The following is a 20,885-nucleotide window of genomic DNA, read 5'->3' as shown; positions in this document are numbered from 1 at the left end:
GTCTACATTAATCCGGATATATATGAAAACGGCATTTTCGTTTCAAAATGCTCCTCGCCCACACTAGCGTTTTCAATCGTTTTCCGAATGTTGCTCATCCACATTGAAACATGAAAATGCTTAAATCACCTCACTGCACATGCATAAAACGTAACAAAAGCTCACGAGATGATACTGAGAGAGCAGATATAAAGTTCTCAAGCTAGCAAAATACCCCACTCACTGTTGAACCCAGGTCACACTCAAAATCGTATGGTATAGAACGCAATTGTCATCATTTTCTGCCGCAGGACAGCAATTGTGAGTAAAATTTCAGTCATCTTTGCAGGAATGTAATATGACGATTCTACAAAGGGAACATTTATCCTTAGCAACACTATGAAAGTAAATAGCAGGCACAACAATGGCAGTATAACCATAGATATTATTGATGCATTATGTGTCACGACAAAACATGCGTCATCGTTTTCAAATCTCTCTGGCATTTTCAAATTAATCAACTTGGGAGAGCGTTCTCAAAAAGCAAAATTTTCATTGACAAAAACAAAGTATTAGTGATATATATAGTGATATATACACACACCCATGTGTGTCACGTATGCACCACACTAGCACAATCTTTAGCCCACGGTACAGTCACGAATGGGAACAATGACTGTGGAGGGATTTTCAGCTGGCCTCTGGTAATAACAGACCTCATTATGTCCTCATTATGCCGCCAAGCCAACGTTATGATGATGTTTCAGAAATGTTATGAACCACTCCGCCACTCCTATAAAACTCCCTCAGTAGGCCTTTGCTTCGGGTTACGCTCCCATCTGGCTACGGTAGCAGACATCATGTCCGACGCCTGTCACATGAGCGTCGAAGCCATGTAGCGGAGCGTCACCTGGCCCGTGCAAATTCCTCCCCGTGCCATGGAAACGGGGTGATGCTTTTGCCAGTGGGAGGGGTTATCCTATGCAAATGAGGGTGCTGGAGCTGTATCAAGGAGGCCCGGAGGCTGTGATCATTTTCTCCCACCATGCCAGCTCGGCTCCCCGATCGCTCATACAGCACCACAGCCTAATGGCAGCCCATTAACATAATTGCCAACACAACTAGTGTTCCGTGTCTGAGAGTCATTCCCTATCCTTCAGGAGAAAAATACAGAGAGAGAGACGGAGAGAGAGAGTATAGAAAGGGGGAATAAATGGATGGAGGGATGGAAGGTGAGTCATACTGCAAACCAGTTAAACCATTATCATATTATAATTGTCTATTGTCTCATTCTGAGGGCTGAGAGTTCGTTTTGAAACCTTACAGAAGATGCGTCTAGATATATGAATTTAAAGAAAAGGGTTTAAAAGATGATGAGACAGATAAGAAGTGGGGGGGAAAAGAAAGCCAGAAAAGAGAGAAGAGGACTTTAAAGAGCAGTAGAGAGAGAAAGGAAGCTGATTGGAGGTGGGAGGCCGGTATTTAGTCGGGCGAATGTGCCAGACGCGTGCTGGAGCACAAACCAACCTGCCAGGCAAAATGAAATTCCCATTATTTTTAATTAATCCCTAATTAAAATATATTACTCCACAGATTCCGCAAATCTCTCTTAATATGCAAATGCAGCCCACTGAAAGATATTTACATATCATTAATTAAAGTAGTGCATTCTTTCAGTCTAACGAGCTGTGGTCCAAGTCTGCCAAAGAAAACCCCAACCTACACAGCAGAGAAAAAGAAGAGAGAGAGAGAGAGAGAAAGGGATAGAGAGAAAGGGAGAGCAACAGTGTGCTGGACGCCAACTGAAATAGGAGATTGGCAATATGGCTGCCACCTCACTAGCAAAATAAAGCAACATATTAGGGCTGGGTATTATAGCTAAAAGAATCATATTTCAAAACTTTTCAGCCTTTTGACAATATGTGATAAATATGTTGGTATTAAAGGGGTGTTATTGTCAATTAAAAAAATTTTGGGTAACACGTCAGTTTGGGGACCAAATCTCTTTATTAGCTTGGAAATTACTAGCATATTGGCTGTTTATTAGTACTTATAAAGTACATGCATGACCTTATTCTACATCCCTTAATCCTAACACATACCTAAACTTAACCACTACAACAACTACCTTACCAACTATTAATAAGCAGAAAATTAGGACTTTATTGAGGCATAAGTTGTAGTTAATGAAAACTTTATGAAACTGCACAGCCTAAATAGTATATATAAATTATACTGTTAAAAATATATGTATTTAGTAGAATTCACATAAAATTGTTTATTTACATATACCTGATGTGTCTGCCTGATCGAAATAAGTCCATTCCCCTTTAATTGTAGTAATGTCACAAATCAACATAACTTCCTGTTCAGCCTCCTCCTCTTTCCTTTTGCATTGTAACCTCATGGGAGAGGTAGGTTTCTTTTGACTTCCTGATAATCTTATTTAATCTTTACTGTAATTATTGATTTTATATCTATATGAACTACATTTGAAAATGTATAATATTTGAATTCACTGTTTGAACTCATTCATAGAACTTATCAACTCTAATGCTTTTGTTTCTTTAGTTTAAGTCACAGACGCTATCAAATAACTTCCATCATAAAGCTCTCATACAAGGAAGGACAGCAAAATGAATCTAATGACTAGGGATGCTCCAATCCGTCGGCCACAGATCAGTATCGGCCAATAATCACACTGCGTCCCAATTTAGAGGCTACATCTTTCGAAGAACTGACTGTTGATAAATGGGTCCAATGGGTCATATTTATGTACACAATAAAGAGTATAAACTATATAAAATCGTGTCTTAGTAAGATATGTCAACATTTGAACTGCTGTAAAGTCAAAATCTATTTTCTATCAAGGTTTTCTATCAAATGAGAGCATGTACATGATGATACCTTGAGGTTTGTTTGTTTTTTGGCAATGGTGAAAATAGTATATTTTCTTAGCAATAGATGCTATTAACACTAAGTGAAAATAGCTGTAGATGCTATGTACACTAAGGGCCCTATTTTAACGATCTGAAACGCAAGTGTCAAAGCGCGAAGCGCAAGTAACTTTGTGGGCGGGTCTCGGCGCTGTTGCTATTTTCCCGGCGGGATAAATGGCTCTTGCGCCCGGCGCAAATCTAAAATGGGTTGGTCTGAAGTAGCTTCATTATTCATAGGTGTGGTTTGGGCGTAACGTGAATAAACCAATCAGAGCGTCATCCAACATTCCCTTTAAAAGTAGGTGCGCAAGTTCCATTATGGATTGCTATTATTATGGCTTATTTACCAGGCGCACGCCAGGAGCGGTTCACAGCCGAGGAGACTGATGTTCTTGTAAGAGCAGTGAAAGACAGAGAAGTTGTGTTGTATGGGGATGGGAGAAACCCACCCAAAATAGCGTCGGTTAAACAGGCGTGGGAGGAAATAGCCACAATTGTTTCATCAGCTGGCATCCCCAGGACTTCGCACCAGTGCCGCAAGCGCTACAATGACATCAGAAGACGGGGAAAGTCCAAGCTTGCCAGCATCAATCGGGCACGCCGTGTAACGGGAGGTGGATCTGCCTCTACTCAGGACCTGACGCCAGCAGAGGACATCGCTGCGTCCACCCTCACCAATTTTTTTTCCTGGTTCTTGACGGTCAAACCAATTTGTCAGATGTCCTTATATACATATATGTCTTGCCACTATTGGGCAAACAGGTCTGATCCTTAATTATTACAATTAGCCTGAATCATTTGTAAGCTAGATTTATGCCTATTTTTTCACATCGTCGTGGCACACCACAATGATTTCCGTCATCTCATGTGTTAATATTTTTTTAGTGTAACAATTTATGATTTGCAAAAATAACTGTTGCATCTGTGTAGATTACATGAGCAAAGTGTATGCGCGTTGTGCACGCTATACATTATGGTCAAGCATGCGCCCTTAAAATAGCATAATGAACAACGCGCAACGCGCCACTGACTTTAGACTAGGTTTTTTCTGGTCAGTGGCGCAATTGTTTAATGGAACAGCAAAATAGCACCAGGGATTGTTTGCGCCGGAACACACCTCCTTTTTTGCGCTGAACCGCCCAGGGAGCGCAAGTTCATTCACTAGTTTAGCGACGTGCTTCTGTGGAGGGAAAAGCGCGCTTTGCGCGGGTGCAAAATAGGAATGACACATGCGTCGGTGTACAAAGTCAATTACGCTGGGTGCAAGATAGGGCCCTAAGTGACAATAGCAGCATTTTCTTAGCGATGCTATTTACACTAAGTGAAAATTGTGATATATTCTATTTGCACCGTGTAAAAGTAGCAGTTCTTTGCAATATTTGTAAATAGTAATGATATGCTATTTATACTTTATTTTGGCAGATACATACTATTTGCACCTCAGTATTGTTGTACATTAACAGGGTGCAATAATAACCCAGAGTGTAAATGATTATATTTATTAAAATTATTAAAGGGATGCCGCCTTGATGGGACAATAAAAGCCCTCCCTACACCGATCCCTACCCCTACCCCTACCCCTATCCAATACATACTTTAATTATTATTAGTCATTAGGCACTTTATTTCCACTCTTAGAACATTTTCTTCCTTTTTAGTGAAAGTAAATGCCTTTCCGATGTGATATGTGATGGGAAAAGGAAAAAGAGTAAGCTCGGCAAAAGGCGGATTCGAACCTAGGTCGACTGCATCAAAACCTAGTTTCATGAACCTTATGCTCTACTGACTACACCACTGCAGACAATACAACACACGCATCTTTTTTAATCTTGTGTAGCCCAACCAGCCATTGCTTGGCGGAGCTAGTGTAAATAACGTTTGCCAACAAGGCACGCTATTTGCACTTAGTGTAAATAGACACTCCGTTTTTGTTTTATTAGTTATTATAAGCTATTACTTTTAAAGGTCCCGTTTTTCGTGTTTTTTTGAAGCTTTGATTGTGTTTACAGTGTGCAATATAACATGTGTTCATGTTTCATGTGTAAAAAAACACAGTATTTTTCACACAATTTACTTATCTGTATACTGCTGTTTTCACTGTCCTCAAAACGGCCTGATAATTTCCTCGTTCTATGAAGTCCCTCCTTCAGAAATACATAACAAATTCTGATTGCGCCAGCGGTTCCCGTGTTGTGATTCGACAGCAGCTTAGGGCACGCAGAGCGCACGTTACCGGAAAGGTCACGCCTCTTACCATAACGGGAAGATGAACGCGCTCAAACTACAGCCCCTGAAGGCCAAACAAAGGTGATTTGACTCCGGGATGAAAATAACAGCGTCTGAACGACATGGCGACAAACGCAACCGAACCGAACGTAACACTTCCTCTTCTCCACGAGGGAGCAACAAGACCATGCCCCCTTTTTTCGCGTATTCTTGTGGGCGGAGGTTAGTCGACAAACTGTTCTACTGACGTAATTAAAGCAGGATATACAGGGATGTAGTCCAAACCGGCCGTTCACTGTAGACTTTGAAAGGGAACTTCTGTTAAATAAAATATCTCGCTTGGCATTGAACTTTTATGCTCTAACAGCAACATTACACACTAACTAAAGTTTGAAAAATGGGATCACGAAGAACAGGACCTTTAAGTATGGCACTTGAAATTATGTGAAATAATTAAAAATGCGTGTAAGGGGTTAATAGTGAGAGCTTACATATCACATATAATGTTTGGATGATCTGGATCGGTATCGGCCAATCATGATGACAAGAAAACTGCCGTCATTATCGGCTGCAAAAATCCTGATAGGAGAACATCTCTATTAATGTCTTTGGGAAATGTAGCGAGCACAAAGTGCGTTAAAATTGTCACTATATTCACAACAATGCTGCTTAATATTAATCGGTGTGAATATAAAATGAACATTCGTTATACATCACCCAGCCCCTCTACACATACACTATAGATTGAGTTAAATCCAATTAAAATCCATATATAAAATCCATTCAACTGGCGTCTGAAGCTATGGTTTTGCTAAGAAACCAGTTTCCGAAAACCTGTAGATGACATTTTCCATTAAAAAAAAAATCATATGTCATGCTCAGGGTGATTCCTTGGTTTATATTGTGCACATGTTCAGCCAAATTCAACGCACAAACACACAATGTAACTTACATTTGAGAGGGAGCACAATAAATGGAGGCGACTGGGCAGAATTCATTAAGTTGATAACCGCGGGCTCCATTACACAACTCCACAGCACTGTAATGACTTCTGAGGATTGGGGGAATGAGAAACATGGCAAAAAGAGTAACGTGTAGAAAAAGATTTGACTGAAAATGACGAAGAGAGAGGAATGCTTGGTGGCTTTCTCTTTTAAACCGAAAGTCATGAAAGCTATATATATATATATTGTGATAACAAACAGCTTCCTGGTTACTGAGCTCAGCAGCACAAGAGAGAATGCTGATTGACCCTCCGAAACATAAAATAAGCGATAATAAGCACTTCAGTTCACTAGCATAACCCAAGCAGTCATCTGATACCAACTGATCGAGGTTAATTGCTAAAACAGACGTAACATGAAGAGGAAGTGCTAGCATTAAGCATAGGAAAAATGATCATGACACGTACAAGACAGATTTATGGAGCTCTGTCTGTGTTGTCCATGACATATTATGATGCTCATGAACGTACTGTTCAGCAAGTGAAATCATTTATCCTTCCTGTCTCAATCAAAGGTCTATTATGATCTTAACTTGTCATTTCACATTAATGTATTACTTAAATAGTGATTAAATGCTCATGTTTAAAGTAAAGTTTTAAATAATAGTAGGGAAACTCTGGATTTTGTTTAAGCCCCAAGTTCAGTATTATGGACCATCAGTATTATGGCAAAAGCAAATTGGTAGTGATCATAATAACCTAGCGTACACTGTATTCCGCAAGACTGCAATCATCTAAAAAAATTGTTATATATGGTAAAAAAAAACAGGCATCTGTGGTTGCCAGAAATTGGTACCTTTATGTTTTACAACTTATGACTGTACATTTCATTAAGTGATGTAATGTTAATATACTGTACTAATTTACTGTGTGCTTGAACTATCATAATCTGCTTTCACCTAAAATATACTGATAATCACCATGATAATACCGGTGATAAATTAGAAAGCCATAATCGTAAGTGGCATGTCCATAAAACATGGTCAACATAAAATGTCACACAAAACACCCTTATGTATATTAGTGATGACAAATCGAGAAACACAATTATTTATATAAATTCTGCTAAAGTCCTTTTACTTTTTTTCACTGTAATTCTTAGTTTTTACTTGCAAAAATCATACATTTGACAGTAAATTCTATAGTAAAATATAATATATATATAATGTACTGTTAAAAAACTTACAGTTTTTTCACTATATTTGGTAAGTGGTAAAAAGGTTGGCCCCACTTTATATCAGGTGGCCTTAACTGCTATGTACTTACATCAAAAAATAAGTACAATGTACTTATTGTGTTCATATTGTATTGCAAAACACTTTTGCTGATATTGAGGTGGGATACGGGTAAAGTAAGGAACAGGTGTGGTGGGATGGGAAAGTTTAAGGGTAGGGTTAGGTGTAAAGGAAGGGTCAACAGTGTATTTATAAATATAACTACAGAAATTAATTACAGATGTTATTACAAGCAGGTAATTTTAAAAATGTAAGTGCAATGTAAAAACATGTATGTACACAACAAGTACATTGTATCAAATGATTAATTAAAATGTTAGTACTAGTAGTTAAGGCCACCTAATATAAAGTGGGTCCAAAAGGTTTTTGGTGTAGCATGTTTTTTTTTTGTTCTGTAAAAATGACAACAACAAAAAACTTTTTACAGTGATTAATGAAGAACAGAACAGTAATAAAACTAAAAAAATACAACAAATATGGCTGGTTTATGAAAAGACATACCCATTAATACATTTCCCATTGGCACTTTTATGCGTTTATTATAAAATACACATATAGAGCACCGATTACACACCAAATGTTTATCATTTTGTTGTATTAGCACTAAAATACTTCCTGAGCAAATCTGTTTTATTCTGAAAAATTGCTTTCACATACACCACGTAACAATTAAAACTTTCAAAGAAGGACTTGAAGACATAATACAAGCCTACTACAGTAAACAGCATTCAACTTCAACTTCACTTAGAATGTTTCCATTGCAAAAAAATGAAGGGATGGAAGAAGATCGTTACAGAGATGCATCTATCAATGTATTGGTAGGGGAAGGCTGGCATTCAAAGTCTCTGACTGATCCCTCACCAATCTATCGTGTGGACCTGGCTAATGATAATCATGATTCTTAATGGCAGGCCATTCATTTCATAAATCCTGTTGGGCTTGATTGCTGAAGAAGCTTTAAAAACCATCCTTCATTAATGTTAATGGGCTTTTTTAGTGGAGGCCAGTTGTGGTTAGGTCTACATGGCAGGCTTCCCAGGCTTGTTACATTGATTCCCTCCACACTGAACCCTGATTGGCACAGAGACCAGTCATGACTGAGATCCACCCCATTGGTTTATTTCAGTCCTCCTTGGGCGATACAGCGAGTGGACAGTTGACAGCTTGTGAAGCGGAGATGCTAACAGCTCTTAAGATTCATCGTTTTGAACGCTTGCTTATTGAAATCACACAATAGACCGTAAATGCGGCTATAAACTAAAAGCTCCTATAAAAAGAAATGTTGGTGACATCCCAGAGGAAGCCAAAATTACAAAGAGTAGAAATCTACTCCCACTTTCTGACTGCACGGCAATTACAAAGGAACAAGGCAGATGCTTTTTTAGGATCAAATTCTAGAGCCACTAAAGTGAAAATGTCAACCTACAGACCTCATCATGGGAATCATAAGAAATAATTGAGAAGCTACACTCAATAAGCATAATATACAAGTGCCCTATAAAAATCCAGGCAGTAACGGATACGAGCCGGATAGAAACAAAAAGAAGAAATAAAAAACAAGCTCAGAAATAACAAACCCTGAAACGTTTACTTCAAGTAAAACTGTTCGCTTGGTGCAGATTGTTATCTAATTTGTTTTTCATTACTCCCTTTAGCAAACTGCAAGTAAACAAAGAAGCAAGAGGTGTCAGATTAATGTCAAATCTGCAATAAAAACACATTGTTTTCACACTTTATTTTCTGCATTAGTGGTCTTGTGACCGTGGTATTCTGGGACATTAAGCATTATAATTATAACATCTCCTCACTCCCTAATTAACTTAAACATCCATATTTCACAAACAACTAATAATACTCGCATTCGTTACAACCCACTAACATAAATAAATGACTTAATTTGCCATGGGAATAACAGTATTTGTTGGAAACGTTCTTGTTATTGTTGTCAGAACATTTTACACACACCGGACACGCATAAAAGCTCAAGTCTCCTCTCACACTTTACACCGACACATTTGAATATAAAGAACAATGTGGCAGGCACAAAAATAAAAGACGTTATTAATATTTTATAAGTCGCCATGCTTTCAGCATTCTGCTAAGAGTAATGGGGGGGCTAGTGTGTGTGTGTGTGTGTGTGTGTGTGTGTGTGTGTGTGTGTGTGTGGTCGGGTGGAGGGGGGATATCTGTGAAGACACACTAAATTTGGACAGTAAGGAGTATCACCCTGTCAGCGCGGTACACCGCACATTTGAAACGGCCCATTTAACGGCAGCACGCGCCTATCCGCTGTGCTCATTTGCATACTTCAGTGAGGCCCTGATGGATGAAGATGGATGAGAGAAAATCAACCTCGCTGAAACAACTGTTATATCAAGGTTAAACTATCCACAAAGCTCTTAACCTGTGCAGCTTTATCTCCCACCCGCCTCAACCGATATCAATTCATCAATAGCGCCTTATCGGGGAGGATTTCTGAAAGACGCGTACTATGAGGTGTGGTAATAGGAAATCAAATGAAAGCAAAGTGTATGCAGATATAAGGAGGCACCTGCTTACGTTCCTGTCAGGGGATATTACTTAGAAAAAACACTGGACGGTAGCAAGAGGAGATGACAGACAGATGCTTAAGCTCTGGGTCTGATGCTGAAAGGTCCCTTTTTTATTTTTGAATGCTAATGAGCAAAGAAAGGCCTGAACACCATAGCTCAATATTAGACCATTTGTATACGGGATGTCAATACGAAATAAATAAATAAACCCAAACAAATCCAGGCAACAGTATTGATAGTATTCAAAATAAAATCAAACTCACAATATGGCCTGTTATTAAATAGCAAAGACTGTTTTAAATAAATAATATAATATAATATAATTAGTGTTATCATAATTAGTGTTATCAATGCTAACTTAAAAAAAAGAAAAATCTGTTTAACGCGTTAAAATATTTCACGCAATTAAAGCAGCATCCATTTTTTTCTGTCATCCTTTGGCTAGCGTTACATTATATGATCATGCTCTTATTCGTACAAATTCTTTTAAACCATTTAAGCGGGACAAAACAAAAGAGAACGCACTATTTTCCCTTTAGCGTTTGATCAACCTATAACAAAGAATTATGCCAAAATTGTGTCTAGTATTCTCTTTAGAGCAGTCTTAAATGTATTAAATTAAGTCTTAAATGAACTTAAAGAGTTGTGAGAAAATTAGAAGCGCGTCATGTTTGGCAGCGGCAGATCTTAAAGTGACAGCAGCCTAATAAACCAGTTGCTGTGATGAATATAATATAATATAATGATGTTTCAGTGTGAGATGTTATGTTTATTTTATCACAATGTGATAATGTGATGTTTTTGTCCAAATCGCGCTGCCCTACTTTGAATTCGAATTGCATGCTGGGAAAAGACAATAATGCCAGCGTGAGTTCCTGTTTAAAGCAGATATAAATAAAGAAAGGGCACCGAAGTCTTTCATGGTGGTGCACAAAATCTCATCCTCTAAAAAACACAGTCAGTAGGGTAGAGTACACAATGTCACCAGCTGGCCTGACGACACAAGCCTCCGATGAGAGTTCTCCAGTCGATAAGGATTCGATGGCTTCAGGTCGAGGTAAACTCTACTGCACATGCCTTGACATCTCACTGTTCCTTTTTCTGGCAGGAGGCTTGAAATGCAATATATCACTAGAACAGCCTTCTTCCTCCCCTCCTCCCAAATGTATACGCACACACACACACCTGCCACCCATGTTTCCGTCTGTGCTCTCAGCAACGGAAGACCTAGACAAGAGCTGCTAAAAGCGGTTATGTAGGACAGCGGAGCACAATGCTGATTATGCAAAAGGCAAAAAAGGAAAATGACAGTCATTAATAGGATTCCAGGAGTTAACTGTCCATAACTAACACTGCCAAAGGCGAGCTGGCAAACAGAGGCAATCAGGAGTGCGTGCGTGTGTGTATTCAGGGACAGTGAGCATACACTGTACAAACAGTTCTCAGTTTAGAAACGAACTATAATAGCAAACACGCAATTAGCCGAAAGATGCAAGACCTGCGTCCTCAAGGTCAGACACTATTGAATATTTTGTGTTTAGCGTACAGGAAATAATTACCACCCACATAATTATAGACGGTGACTGTGTTGCAATTCGCAAACGCACCGTATTGCCTTCGAATCATTTCATTCTTCATATAACGTCTTGCGAGGGGAAGCCCACTGAGCTATTGCAAGACCTTGAATTTCTTGCCACATGAGGGGCTCTTTGTTTCCCCTCGATTAAGCTTGCCTGAGTGTTCAGGGCAGAGTGTGTCACGGTTCCTCAGTGTGTGTGGTGTTGCCAGGCGGCCGTGGTGAGCGTTGACCCCTGCTAAAGCTCCTGCTCTTCACCCCGCTGTGCTAAAAGCTACCTACGCGCTCACTGGCCACCATGTTGGGAAGTGATCCAAATCCACCTCCTCGTACTCCCCCTGCACGCTCTGCTCATCCACAGACGGGCTTGCATTCGGTCACATCCGCAGTGCCGTCAGCTTAAGTGAGGATTTTACCATGTTAAAACACTTTCTCCTAACACAACTTAAAGTGCAGACAACAGTAAATGAGGCAATAGTTTGTTCATTTCTCCCAAAAAGTGTAAATATTTTGGCGCTATCAAAATGTTTTAAATGGTTTAATTGCATCTCGACCAGCCTGACAACGAAACAGTGGCTCAACCAATGGCATGAGTTTGAGGTGGGGCTATCTGTTTGACTCACCAATGACAGACAGGGGGGAATGTTTGGGAAATCTGTTTGAAAACAGTAATTGTTTTCACAATTTTGTTTGGTGATGCTAAAGGAGTAGACCTTACTAATATTCGAAAGTAATTTATTCAAATTGCGTACAAATGTGTACAAAAATACACAGAAAATGTTAAAAGTATATGAAGACTTCAGATGCAAAAGCCTCTAAGTCCGTCTGACGTTTTTCTTCAAAATAAGCATTTTTGTCAGACTTCTATGTATAGGTTTCTACCCAAGTACCGGTACTTCTGAATGGGCTGAGGCTGGTATTTTTTGGGTTTGAAGTGAAAGTATTTTATGAACGTATACTATATGCGGAGAGCATTCACTCAGTATCGTTATCTGATTTTTGACCAAAGCGGCTTTTAGAGGCTTTTGCATCTGAACTCTTCATAGACACTATATAATCTAAATCTTAAAAAAAGAGTGAAAAGTTCAGAAGTTTGCGGTCAGTAAGATTTGTATATGGAAAGAAGTCTCTTAAGCTCACCAAGGCTGCATGTATTTGTTCAAAAATACAGTAAAAACAGTAATACTGTGAAATATTACAATTTAAAATAGCTTTATACTTGTCAGTCATTACTCCAGTCTTCAGTGTCACATGACCCTTCAGAAATCATACTAATATGCTAATATAATATAATGTGTTGCTCAAGAAACATTTCTTAGTATTATCAATGTTGAAATCTGTTGCTCTGCTTAATATTTTTGTGGAAACCATGATACAGTTTTCTCAGGATTCTCTTAAGAATAGAAAGTTCACAAGAACAGCCTTTATTTGTAAAAGTATATACTGTTTAATTTTTTCATTATCATGATATATAGCTACTTTAACTCAAAGTGATCTTAATTTATTCAAACTTGTTACATGTCAGATAAATATATACATTAAAATGTCATATTTAAGTACTTAAGTATACACTGTATATGCCAACCAAAAGCAATTATGTACTTTTTAATTATATGTTATGATTATATATCTCATGAAAATGTACATGAATAAGTTTTTAATAAAAAAAAAAAAAAGAGTTGGCAAGTCACTGTTCATCATTCATCTACAACGTTCTATTTAAATCTATAACCAGACCTAAAACTGTGTTTTTATGCTTTAAAGTGTTGCCAATCAGATACGAACACCACCGAGGATGGTGGCTTAATTCATCATTTCTCTCCTTCGCTCTCGCAGAGAGAAAATATGTACACTCATGTATGTGTTCACGGAGGGGGTTACGCAGGCTCATAGCCAGCCCTTTTGTTTCTCACGGCAGCGCCAGCTTCATTAGCATAAATTAGAATATTTCACGGCAAGAGAGCGACTCATAGCTATGCGTTACCTTCACATAACGGCACACGTCCTCCCGCACCCCTCGACTCTATCTCCTCGCCCGCTGTAACATCTAACCCCCTGCTGATTAAAGAGAGTGGAGGGGATCTTTAGCACAGCCACACCACGCCAATAGCATTACATTAATCTACATTAGAAACATTCATTACATGCTAAACCACTCAGGCAACATGCCTCTTCCCCAGCACACTCTGCATATCATACCATTAGCTTAAAGTATCTGGAATGAATATGAAAATGCACTTCCCTGTTGAGACATTTCCTCAAGTAAAACACTAAAACGAGGCTGAGGCAACACTATAAGAGTATGGTGAAATCTAACAAAGATTCAAGATATCAGAGTCATTTTATTACTCTAATACGCACTATATTTTAAAATGAAAAGGTGTGTAAATGTCATTTTCGGGCTGTGAATAGAGTCTAAAAGATGTGTTGGGTCACATATCTGTGCGCGTGTGTGTGCGGGTCCTCAATCCCTCCACGTTTCCCTGAACACAGAGATACGACAGCGAATAAATGTTGATCAGTGTTGATTCCGTCCAATGAGCGCGTGTCGACTGACAGTGTTCCTAAGCTGCGGCGAAAGGCGGCCATTAATCTTGGTCTGGTTTAAGTAGCATATATTAATTTGTGTCATTTTTACTAAGTCGAGACAGGAAGGGGCGCTCGCCAGTCCGTGTTTGACTGCTCACAGCAGCGGGACGGGGGGGAGCTGATGGCTGGGGGGAATATAGGGGGGTCTTTTATGTATTGCGCCGACACTGCCGTCGTCAAAATCAAACAGCAGGACGCGGGAGAACGGCAATCGCCGGCCTTTGAATTAAACTAAATGAACTCCTGGGGTGTTGGTATGGCAACCGTAGCTGGAAATGGGACCGCCTTTTACACTTAAAGCACGTAAGGAAATGAATGAATTGAAATGTGTTTGTAACGATGAGGATTTTGTGGCAGAGAGAGCCCTAATGCTGTTACATGGATCACGGCCATTGACTGCACCGCTGAGGGGCTGAGTCTGACTCCACTGAGACAATAATAACATCTGCAGAGCCTTTTACTGTAATTCGCTTTTTTACATTGGGCTACAAACTGCACCACAGACTAATATCAGAAAGGAAAAAAAAGAGCTCCGTCGCATCTGCAAGCAAATTTCCTCTCTAAAGCAATTTTTAATCCAATAAGTGAGTAGATGTTTTCACTGTAATGGCTCTGAATATGATATCTGTCAGACAACTATGAACAAAGCTCAGTTTGCAGAATGGCTGGCACTGATGCTGCAGATATCCAAACCGGCCAGAGCTGCCATGCTTTTATGCACATTAGATGCTTTCGAATCTTTTGCAATGAAACATTAAATGACCATTACTATCATTGTGCCTTTCGCTAACACAAACAATGACTTAACTGTCCATATTGTTGGTCAGTTCATGCAAAAATGAGAATCCCTTATTTAAAATATAATGATGTATTCAGTATAGGGCTGCACGATTAATGGAAACAAAACCAAAATGACAATATGGCAAAATCGCAAAGGCTGTGATTTAATTAAATAATTACATGCACTGCAAGTTTCAGAATGAAGCGAGGATCTGTGTTCTTTTCAAGCGAACAGCTCATGATCCAGTGTTTTCAGGGTCTCAGAGCGGCTTGCTTAACTGTAAATTCTTCCTCACACAAACTCCATCCCTGGAGTTTTGCTTATAACGTTGAGAACACAACATGTACTGACCATTTTACCAAACTTGTAATTAGGGATGCACCGAATCCTGGATTCGGCCGAATATCGGCTTTTTGACGGGGCTCGGTTTCTGCCGAACCGTAGAATTTTCTTTCCACCGAACCGAACCCTAGGCTTGCGCTATGCACACTCCGCTGGTCGAACGTAATGACGCCGCCGTTGATGTGGGGAACGTGTTTACCAGGTGGACCGTTCGAATACAGGCTGTGAGAAAGTGAAAATGGAACTCGAGAACAGAAAACGTGTTGTTTGGCAGTACTTTCAGTCAAAAGAAGGCGATTCAAGTCGAGCTACATGTTCAATTTGCAATGCCGATTTGTCTCGTGGTGGCAAGGACCCTAAACAATAGCCGCTGTTAAAACATTTGCGTATGAAACATCCGAGAGAATACGAGTTGTGCATGAAGGAATCTACAGACAGCAACCAAAATGCAGCAACTTCAGGTAGCCTACGGCAAAGGAAGGACAGTCATCCTGGCATAATGTTGCCTATTCTTAATTTAAATTAAATTAAATTAAAAATACACTGCTGCTGTGGACGTTGTTTACTGTGATAATGGACTGAGGATGGGAGTAGGATTCGGTATTCAGTTTCGGATTCGGCAGAATCTTAACCAGTGGATTTGGTATTCGGCCGAACCACAAAAATCTGGATTCGGTGCATCCCTACTTGTAGACAAGCGCTTATAAACAGGCAGCCAAATGAGTTTTAAGGGCTCCCTGGGGTAAATAAACTTTTGACATTTCGAAATGAATATATTAAGACAGCAATAAATATTAGTTTAGTAATTTTACAGTTGTACTAAATATATAACTAGTGCTGTCAACGTTAATGCATGCGATTATAATTTTTTTTCAGTTAAATGCGTTAACAATATTTAACGCAACTTACGCAACATCCGTTTTTTCTGTCATCCTTTCGCTAGCATCACATTATATGATCCCATTCTTATATTCATGAAAATGCTTTTAAACTATTCAAGCACGACAAGACAAAAGAGAACGCGATGCCTGTGAATGTCCTATCTATTGGCACACAACGCACAGAAAGACGCGTGTTAGTATTGTGCGCACAGACAGCGCGCCAGAATCGAATTCTCTTTCGCACTTGAACGAGCAATAACACACAATTATGCCAAAATGTCAGTTTTGACAAGTATCCAATCTTAAATTAGTTTAATAAAGTCCTAAATGAACGTAAAGAGTTGTGAGAAAATTAGACATGTGTGAGATCTGCGTCATGTGCGGCATGATACTGGCCTTTATTTATAAAAAGATGCCATTAAACAAGTATTTAAAATATACTGTCTTTATGCTGTTTTTACATGAATTTGGAGATTAACTCTGAAATTATTACATTGTAAAATATGTTCAAGAAATAAAAACGTAAGTGTTTTTAATCCCATTTAATCACAGAACAATTTAATCGATTGACAGCACTAAATATAATACATAAATATATAATATATACAATAATAATTAGTATTATTTATATTTAATATTTTCTTAAATACATTTTTTATTTTACAGTGAAATATTACAACAGTCATATTTCTTGTTTTGTTAAATATTTTTATTTGGTAATAATGAACAAAAATAATAATATTGATAATCACAAATTGCGCAGACCTACAAAAGTGTACAACTCACCTGGACATTCTTTTTTTAAATATTCAATTCTTATCTGAAAAATAAATAAAAAACTCCCACCAAATTGTGCAGCCCTACTTCAGTTTGGTTTGCCACAAATTAAAGTGATGATGATTAATGTCATGTGTAGAGATGACTTAAAGGAGGAAGGAATGGGTTTACATGTAAATAAAGGTTTTGATCCTGAAGCAATGTGAAATAATATTAACGTGATGTTGTCAGCCAACACTCAGAGGAAAAGCTGTTTCCAACAGGACCACCGTAACCTTAAGCCATGTCAATAATTATTCCATAAAATGAGGGTTTGGGTTCCTTTATTGACCATCCGCAGGAGGAAAACACCTCCCACACAAAAAGCGCTTCTTCACTATTCACACGGGCAACCTGTTATCAGAGCTAATTAGAGACTCCCACCTCCGTTATACATTTCTGTAATTAGGCTTTTAAAACATGATTAACATGTCTCAATTACGCCAGTCATCATTTGCATAATTTATAAGGAGCTCTAATTGCGAGTGAGTTTAGACTTGAAGCTGGGTAATAACAGAAACACACAGGAAACATTATGCTGCTACTGAGGCATGTCCGTTCCAACGGCCCTAAGTATGATTAGCAATCACGTTCCAAATAAAACAGGAGGAGGAGAGGCTCCCCTCATGTAGCTGTAGCAAACGCAATATTTCTCCACAATTCAACACGACGGTCGTTAGATATCTCGCCAGCTCTAAAATTACGTGGCGCGCAAAAGAACAAATGAGTTAAGGAATGAAGCCCAAACTTTATTAAGCGCTGTGTTGCAAGCACCACTAACTCTACAATAAAGGTAAAAGAACACTGCGAATAAATATGTGAATATTGCAAGAGTGATATATCAAAATACAGCCCTCGCAAAATGTACTCTGTTGTTTACCTCATAATGGCCATTTTAATATATGAAAGAAAGACATTTATTTGAAGTTGAAAGTTATTTTGTACGAATTTCGCAGCTGAATCTTGTTAAAGGTAATGAATCATTACCTTTAGACAAGTGTGAGGTACATGTGAGATTCTATCACTCATTTGACATTAGATACAAGGACATGCTTGTTAGCAGTATTGCGAAGTATAGCATATTGCTTTATGCACATGCATGTTATTGATCTTATTGTGAACATTCATACATACGTGTCATTTCAAAATAATCAAAATGTTAACTTATCTCTGCTGACGCCAGTCATTGAGTCAACTTAAACAAATTAATAATTCTACAATATTTGAAAAAACAACAACATTTACAAAGTATATATCTTAAAATGTTTTAGAAAATAATGAATACAATATATTAAAATATGGGATAGATTTTTACTTGATGGTTACACCACATGACATTTTTTTAATTCATAAAAATGGTCTAAAAAATTTTCAACATTTTATAAAACCAACATGAACTCAAAAAGTACATTTCTAAGAATTGTTACATCATTTCTAAAAGTTTTTTTTTCTTCTTTTCTTTATCGTGGACTCTTATTCGTCATTGACCCTCTATAGTTCAGAGTTCATGCTAAGTTTAAGTTTATTTTTCAAAGCTCTGTTCATGATCAGGCAAATGTATGTCAATGTGAAACAGGCCTAATGAAAGCCCCAAGGGTAAAAGGGAGCTGAAACCCGATACCAACAAACATCCAAGTTAATGTCCACCTTTCCCTACACGACCATCTATATGTGCCAGTCACTGAATTCAAATACACACAGTGGCCTTGCATTTCCAAGAGCACGCGGTACACACAAATACACGGACACTTTAAATAATCTGAAACACTTGCAGTGCTAAAGCAGCCTTGTTTAAAAGCCCCCACCCCGCATCACATCCTGTTCCATGAGCCGCAGTACTTGTTTATACTCGCACGCTGGCCTGTGCCGTGTTAGCTCGGTCAGGCCCTGTGTAAAAATACACAGCGAGGTCAGGAGTTCAGGCCGGCTCTGTCTGCTGCTGGCACACCGTACTGCCCCGCTTGTCAGCTGCTTGCCAGAGGAGGGCTCATCACCAAGGCATCCTCCCGCACGGCTGTCAACACGCCGACGCCACCACGCAACACGTGGTGCGCGCCGGGCAACTCGCAGCCATGTCAATCTCGGCAAGACGGCCGTAGGTTACGAAGAATTACAGGAGCCGTGTCATTTCGTGCTCTCTCAACACGTCTGCAGATGAAATATATTAGCAGGAGAGAAAATTTATTGTTCCTGTCGAAGAAACTGTGTCGTGTCTGAATAGGAATTACGAGTTACGCTTAAAGCAGCAAGCTGAGGTGGCCGAGGTGACGACGCAGTTGATCCGAAGTTCTAGTAAATCAAGGTTACTGTGAGCAGAAAAAGTAGATTTTTTTTTTTTTAAACAGAGCCACTGTTTCATTGAGACAAGCTCTCAGTTGGATCCATGACCTCCACAGTCTGTTATGAAAGCTAAGACACCACTGTTCCCCAGCACGCTACGCCATTTCAACAAAACAGACCTGCTACGGATTTAATAACCTCGCTTTTCTGGAATCCACCTGGGACTCTACGGCTGCAACAATGTAAAACCATGAACAAGGCTGGCTCTTTATTAAAAAAAAAAAATTAAAAAGGGCCTGACAAAAATGGTGGCTGTTCGCGTTTGGGCGCTCTGCACTCAGCACATTTGCAGTAAATGTCACGGCGGAGGTTTGAGCCATTTTCTCTGTGGCGGCGGTGGATTTTTAGTGGTGTCTGTCTGTGCAGTGTGAAATTACACCCTCACATTAAAAAGAGACAGAAGTGAACCGAGGTACAGCTCACGGCTAATTCCGTAGGAGCGAGTACGGGGTGGGTAAAGCACAAGGACCTTTCAAATCAACCATCAGGGCTTGAGTTCGTTTATTTTAAGTGTTTGCTAAACCATGCATTTTCAACAGTGTAAAACACTGACAGCTAAAAAACACTGAATCTCTTTTCTTTCTATTTTTGGAGCGTTTTCTTAAGTCACAACCAGGCTGCTATCAATAGCATCCACTTAAAAAGCATCAAAAAAATCCTTTGTTCTCTCTTAATTCCCAGGCCAAGGCTATAGAAAATGACAAAAATAGTTTGCAAATGCTTGTGGCTGAATATTTGATGGTTTAAACTAAACTAATATATTTATACTTCCTGACAAGTTTCCTTCCTTCAACAACTGGAAAGCCCTAAACTTTAGGGATTCAAAGTGAAACAAACAAAAAGCAGGAATCAGCTAATGTTAATATTCTGATGCATGCTGATCAAATGCAAGTAGGTTTGATTTTGATGATCCGATGCTCCTAATGAAGTCCTGGGAGAAAAGCGACTGTGAGGAAGCTGAAATGAGCCCCCCTTGACAAAAACAACACCAGGGCTGCGTTCAAGTACAAACAAAAGCTCAACATGAGGTGTGTTTTGGGGTGAGGGGGGTGGCATCTCACATTGTGCTGCTCTGAGAGGATAATATAGACAAAACAAACAAACAACCAATTCTCACACAGGAGAGTGACATCACAGCTATAATTCGACCTAAATAAGCACCATCTTCAGGATCTTCCAATTCGAATAGCTTGTTTGGAGTCTAACCGGGTTTATCACTCTAGTCAAAAGCTCTGCAGGTTCCTGGTTGCCAGGAACTGTGGGAAGAGAAGCAGGAGCAAAGAGTCAGGAAGAGGTCCAAGTCACTTTGTTCTTCATCTTGGAAACGAACTTTGAGTGAACCCCGGGTGACGCCAGGCAGTTCAAAAGAGTCAGGCATAACTCTTTCCCTCCTTGGAAAAACTTGCTAAACAAGAGGAGGGGAAAAAAGCGAACCTAGTGCCATGAGGCCCCTGTGATCGCTGACACTGTGGCCCTCCGAAGCCCTCTACATTCGGTCAGAATTTCACTGAGGAGGGGGGAACCTCTCCACTGCAGCGCCTTTCAGAGAGTGTGGCTGAGAGCCAACTTCAGCTGCCATGTAATGAAATCTTTGTAAATTACACTTTGGGGCTAATTAGAAGGAAG

The 20,885-nt window shown here is 39.3% G+C and overlaps 2 protein-coding genes across 6 annotated transcripts in view; both read right to left on the bottom strand.

Moving 5' to 3' along the window:
- The window catches only part of LOC307127360 (uncharacterized protein), an 866,317-nt gene that overhangs the window by 507,031 nt on the left and 338,401 nt on the right, over positions 1 to 20,885 (bottom strand). The gene's annotated exons all lie outside the window — the stretch shown is intronic.
- The window catches only part of pbx1a (pre-B-cell leukemia homeobox 1a), a 76,021-nt gene that overhangs the window by 52,468 nt on the left and 2,668 nt on the right, over positions 1 to 20,885 (bottom strand). The window lies entirely within an intron of this gene.

The sequence above is a fragment of the Gobio gobio genome, assembly GCF_949357685.1.
Source record: "Gobio gobio genome assembly, chromosome: 6".
Lineage (NCBI taxonomy): Eukaryota > Metazoa > Chordata > Actinopteri > Cypriniformes > Gobionidae > Gobio > Gobio gobio.
Note: the sequence above shows the minus strand (reverse complement) of the source record. Positions and strands in the feature narration are given on the sequence as shown.